The sequence below is a fragment of the Mobula birostris genome, chromosome 3 (genome assembly GCF_030028105.1).
Source record: "Mobula birostris isolate sMobBir1 chromosome 3, sMobBir1.hap1, whole genome shotgun sequence".
NCBI classification, from domain to species: Eukaryota; Metazoa; Chordata; class Chondrichthyes; order Myliobatiformes; family Myliobatidae; genus Mobula; species Mobula birostris.
In genome coordinates, this window is record NC_092372.1 from 19631240 (window position 1) to 19637246 (window position 6007).

Sequence of the window (6007 nt, forward strand, 5' to 3'; positions counted from 1 at the left end):
ATGCTACAAGGGGAAGTACTACAAGGAGTATAATAGCAAACAATTGGAAATTAGACAGTCACATAAACAGGCAGGTGGGGTTAATTTAACTTGGCATCCTAGTCATCACACACATCATTGGCTGAAAGGAATGTTCCTGTACCAATTACTTTTTTTTAAAAGAAGAGGCTTCAAAGTGTCAAAAAATTTGAAGAGAAGAATACCTTCAACACGTTTTAATATTACTTCAAAAATACATTTTTCAAAAGAATTTTAGTAGCAATAAAAAGTAATGAAACATTAAACCTTTGTTGACAGCCTTTCTTTAAAACCACAGGAGTAAGGCAACTGTAGCCAAGTTTATATATTTGAAATTATTTTTCATTTTCCATACAACAGCCCTATTTTGTTATGCTTAGTAGAATAAGAGTGATCACACAAAGCCCATCACATTTTTCAGAATTATCTAGAATGCAATCCTATAACTAAAATTATCCATACCTGTCGACAATATAACTGTACTGTATTCAGATTCTAATAAGTTGACCAAAACTTTACATAGTACTTCAGATGAGGCTGCATTCTGTAAATTTGAAATAATACACCTCCATTTGGATTTTCAGCATCTTCAGACCTTCTCGTGTTTGCACCTGCATAGTCAGTTTCCTCAAGAATACATAGATTCCTCTGCGCCCAATCATTTGCAGCATCTATTTAGGTAACGGTCTACCTTTTGAATTCTACTGGTGCACGACCTCACACTTTGCTACATGAAACTCCATTTGCCTTTTGCCCCTTCACTCGTCTTACCTATATACCCTGAAGTAGAGTACAAATATCATCATTGTCTTGCCACACATTTGCAAGTCATTAGATTGTTTTTGTTAAATACAAAACACTTAAATGAGATTCTGATCGGTAGTTTCCCTCAGGTGAAAACTATTCATCTTAAATTTGAGTTATTTGGTGCCTTTAGCATAGCAGTTAGTGCGGCTCTCTTACAGTTTGGGGCATTCTGGAGTTCAGAGTTCAATTCCAGAAAGCAGTCTCTGTATGTCCTCTGCATGGAATGTGTGGGCTTTCCCCACGTGCTCCAGTTTCCTCCTGCAGTCCAAAGACGTACCGTATAGGTTAACTGATCATAGGAAATTGTCCCATGATTAGGTTAGGGTTAATCGGAGTTGTTGGGGGATGCTGGGTGGCATGGCTCAAAGGGTTAGAAGGGCCTACTCCATGCTACATCACTAAATGAATAAATTATTTTAAACTCTGCTTACATGAAAACAATGACTTAAAATACTGAAAGGTCCAACATATGTTGCCTATACAAGGCTCCAACAGCCAAAGGGTGAAACGCAAGTCATCAACTCAGCTGGCAACTTTTCAAGATGGACATATTTTGGCCCTTTTCGATTCTCAACTAAAGCAATTAGCATTTTTATCCCCCCAGAAACTATTCTGAAGCTGCCAAACTAAGTTTAGTGCATTCCGAGAAAACCAGACAAGTAAGTTTAGAAACAACTAGGTTCTCTCAACCCTTTCAAAGCAAAATATGATGCCAAGAAAAGTTCTGATCATGGTAGTGTGGCAGTTAGCACGATGACATTACAGCTTTGGGCATCGGAGTTTGGAGTTCAATTCCGACATCATCTGTAAGGAGTCTATATGTCCTTCCTCTGGAAGGAATGGGTTTCGTCTGGGACCTCTAATTTCCTCCCACAGTCCAAAGTCATACCAGTTAGTAGGTTAGTTGGTTATTTTAAACTGTTCCACGATTAGGCTAGGGTTAAATTGCGGGTTGCTGGGCAGTGCAGCTGGAATGGCCTATTCAGAAACAGATCACAAACAAGAGAAAACCTGCAAATGCTGGAGATCCAAGCAACACACATAAAATGCTGGAGGAATTCAGCAGGTCAGGCTGCATTTATGGAAAAAAAGCACATAGATGCTGCCTGGCCTGCTGAGTTCATCCAGCATTTTATGCGTATTATTCAGAATTAGAATCAGGTTTAGTATCACTGGCATGTGTCGCAAAATATGTTAACTTTGTGGCAACAGTATAATGCAATACATGATAAATATAGAAAAAAACTGAGTTACATTAAGTATATAAATATCTATTAAATAGTTAAGTTAAATAAGTAGTGTGAAAATAACAGAAATAAAAAAGCAGTGAGGTAGTGTTCATGGGTTCAATGAGCATTCAGAAATCGGATGGCAGAGGGAAAGAAGCTGTTCCTGAATCTCTAAATCTCAGTGCTGTATCGCTAAATAAAATTAAAAAAATAAAAACTATTCAAACACAGTTTAGCCTCTTCTTCATAGCTTGCATTTCTTTCTACATTTTTCACTGCCTTGGTAAAGTAGCCAACATAATCAAAGACCCCACCTACCCTAGACATTATCTCTTCACACTCTCCCGGGGTAGATGATACAAAAGCCTGAAGGCACTTTCCACCAGGCTCAAGGACAGCTTCTATCCCTCTGTTATAAGATGATCGAATGGTCTCCTTGTACAGCAAGATGGATTCTTGACCTCATAATCGATCTTGTCATGACCTTGCTCTTTATTGTCTGCCTGCACTGCACTTCTCTTGTAACTATTACATGCTGTTACTGCTTTTCTCTTGCACTACCTCAATATATTGACATAATGAAATCAACTGTATGGATGGCATGCAAAACAACGTTTTTCATTGTACAATAGTACATGTGGCAATAATAAACCCATTTCCATCCTCAAATGCTTTACAGCTAATGCTTTTGATGTGTGCCCTTTGCTCTGGCAAGCACTGTTAAAGATTGATACAGCAGTCAGAGGCCTCTGTACTCGAGTGATCACTGTCTCCATGGTGAGTCTCAAGTCAAGGGAACTTGAATAAAGATTGTAGCATCGAAACAGAGAGCTGTTTCCCTCCCCTCTTGCTGTGGCTGGAGTGATCTCTCTCTCTCTCCCCCTCATTTGAGAGAGAGAGAGAGCCTGTTAAGAAGTCGAAGTGTTGGGATGGTCCGTAGTTTTTGATGGACTCTAGATCATGGTCTCTGGGGGTGTGCTATTGCTCGCATGGTTGGTTGGGGCGGGCTGATGCTTTTTGTTGGAGCAAGTGGTCGGGGGAGGGTTGATGCCTTGCTGTATCTAATGCATAGGACAGCACAGGGGGACTTCGGGGTTCTAACATCTTCTGTCATTTATTCTTTGTTTTTTTTCTGTTTCATGAATGACTGTGAACAGTGAGGATTTCAGATTGTATATTATACATTCTCAGGAATTAAATTGAGCCATTGAGTTACTGAGAATCTGGATTAATGCAATTTTCTTATTTGAAAAACTGCACATATATAAAAATGCAAATATCCACAATTAGTAGAGGTGAATTATCTTACACTTTTGATTATTCAGTGTGAATTGTGTACCCGCTCTGTCTTCAATCAATTGGACTAAAATGCTCCATTAACTCACAAACTATACAATTTGCATTTTACATCAGCATTTGCTCCATTTGTGGTATGGTGCTGGACAAACAAGTGATGAGTTATCTGGAAGAAAAAGATTTTCATTAATAAGATGCATCTGACTTCTTAATGGAAATATTAGCTTGTATATTCTGTGGCACTTTACCCTTTTCACTTCAATCATTGCTTTACTGTAAATCACAGATATTCAATGCATACATTATCTTTTTTTTTGCAGAGTTCCTAGACACAATACACTATCATAACTTCATTTCTTTACTTCACAGTCTCGAACTCCAAGAGGACTACAACTTTGCCGTAGGATTTGGAGGCTTGCGTGCTTCAATGACCCAGACAGCTATGGTGGTTGGAGTCAGGGTGTTATGCTTTGGTTCTTGGTAGGGTCACCCATGTCAAACAGGTGAAAGGGTAGAGGCCAGGCGAAGAGTGGTCCACCAAGTTTGTGGAGTTCAGCTCACAGTTTACAACCCTGACTGGTGAAAAAACCTGTTATGGAAACAGCAATAAAGAATCCTCTACATCTGCGTGTGACAGTACTCCTAGGCCTCCATGCAGGCCTTGCATGACTGACAGCAGCAAAAACCGAGCTACTGACATGATGAAGGAAGCCCCGAACACCACTGGAGAGGAGGATCTAAATGCCAGCAGCGTAAATAGGCAGTCGGTAGGTCGCACTCTTGACAGTGGAATTAATATTAATTAACACTGTGAATTGCCTCAACTCTTAAATTTCCTACTGGGGTGATAACTTCAATAATGGGCAATGTCAACCTAGCTGTAAGCTCAGTCTAGTCTATGCTTACAACTGTTTCATTGACGATGTTACACCACAATTATTTTTCCCATTACAGTATACAGATCACAATAGACTAACAGCATGAGTACAGTGTGTTGAAAATATCAAAGCTCATCCAATTCCCAAAACCAATGATTTCATCACCCGTTGTGTGCCTTTCCAATAAATCATGTAATGGTTTTCCTATATATAAATTCCGTATAATGGATTGCCAAAATTTTGAAAATAAGAAACAAAGCAATACAGAAATCAAGTATAAACGTATTATTCTTAATCTATCACTATGGGAACTGAACCATGAAAATGCAAAAAAAAATGCATTATGCTAGTATCAGATAACCAAGGAAAAACAGAAAGATAAAGAATAAATAAAATCCCAGGTAAAATAAATAATCACAAGGAGACAAAGATAAAATGTGGTTAAAATAAGTAAAAAGCAAAAAAAAGAAAGAAAAAAAATCAAATGCAGATAGAAAGGAAAAAAGAATGTAATTATCCCTCTTCTGAAGATACTAACTAATGGTGAAATCCCACTGCAAAGGATCCTGTGGCTCCCAACACCCTAACCAAATGTGAGATTTAAATCCAGGGAAAAAGAGAAGTCAAGCTATTAGAAATCCAATATTGTATTTCCTGGCAGCGACCTAATAAAGGTTTATGAACTTGTGAGAAAGCAATTTAAATCCCTCTCAAAGAACATTTACAAAGAAACTGCGAGACTTGTTAAAGGAAAATTCAAAATTCTGTCACCTATATAGGGAGATACCGGGGAAAAAAGAAGGAACATCAACGTAAAAAACTTTTCGCACTGCAGCAATCTACAAAATGAAACTTTGAAAAGATCATCATCAAAACATAATCGAGATAACTTTTCTAGCAATTAAAAATGTTATTTTGTTGGAAACGTTCCTTCAATTATGATTTATCACTTGCTTCACTTCCATAATATATTTAAGAACCAGACGAAAGGAGAAAAATAGAAAACTTACGTATTTCAGGCAATCCAGACAGAGTGTTAAATAAAAACGTAATATTTAGGACATAATTATAGATTACCCAAAGTGATCGGTTGTTAATCCCTTTTCTAATGTTGGCTGATGAAACGATCTGCGAAGTGTCAACGGGCGTTTCGAAGGGCCTCGTATCCCAATCAATAACAGAAGCTCCAGTGTTGGGACACTACCGTGCTAAGAGGGGTGTTTGACGCTGAAGAAATGAACTGCAGGGCGGTTTCAAGACTAGATCGCAGTATTTACGGTCTGCGGGTTTAAGTTTACTTCTACCCGTTGACTAGTGACTCTGTACCTTTAACCGACAGGGTAAAGGCTGCACTTCCTCACAACCAAACAATCAACGCCTACTGCCAGCAGACCCAACACTCACCCACGAGTTTTCTATCTTCTGGCACGTTTGATTCGATATTCCGAAAAATAATAACTTTTTGGTATTGAAACTAGACAAATTTGACATTATTTCCTGCTTCATTGCAGGACGCCATCTTACCCGCTGGCGAGTGACGTCATCGCGCAAATCACGTGTATTCCGCCCGACTCCGTCAACCGACCCCGCCCCCCCGTTATGTCACGCCGCGCTGATCGAGGCATGCGCACTGTTGAGACATGCGGACGTGAACTCGTCAACCTTTAATATACGAAGAACTAGTAATTAAATATTAATTCCAAGTAGTGCAAAGAATCAACTTTGAGGACATTTAGATTCATAAGATAAACCTCCATTCATAAACAGAATAAGTGGAAA

General features: G+C 38.8%; 1 protein-coding gene across 4 annotated transcripts in view; it reads right to left on the reverse strand.

Annotated features, from left to right (window-relative positions):
• ubap1 (ubiquitin associated protein 1) overlaps positions 1–5765 on the reverse strand; it is a 55185-nt gene extending 49420 nt beyond the window's left edge. The window contains exons 1-2 of one of the 4 annotated variants that reach the window (XM_072252314.1): positions 5633–5765; positions 3364–3516 (exon numbers count right to left, since the gene is read on the reverse strand). The gene's annotated coding sequence lies outside the window, so the exon portion shown is untranslated. The other 3 variants (XM_072252315.1, XM_072252313.1, XM_072252316.1) reach the window with 3 other exon arrangements.
• Between the last annotated feature and the right edge of the window lie 242 nt (positions 5766–6007).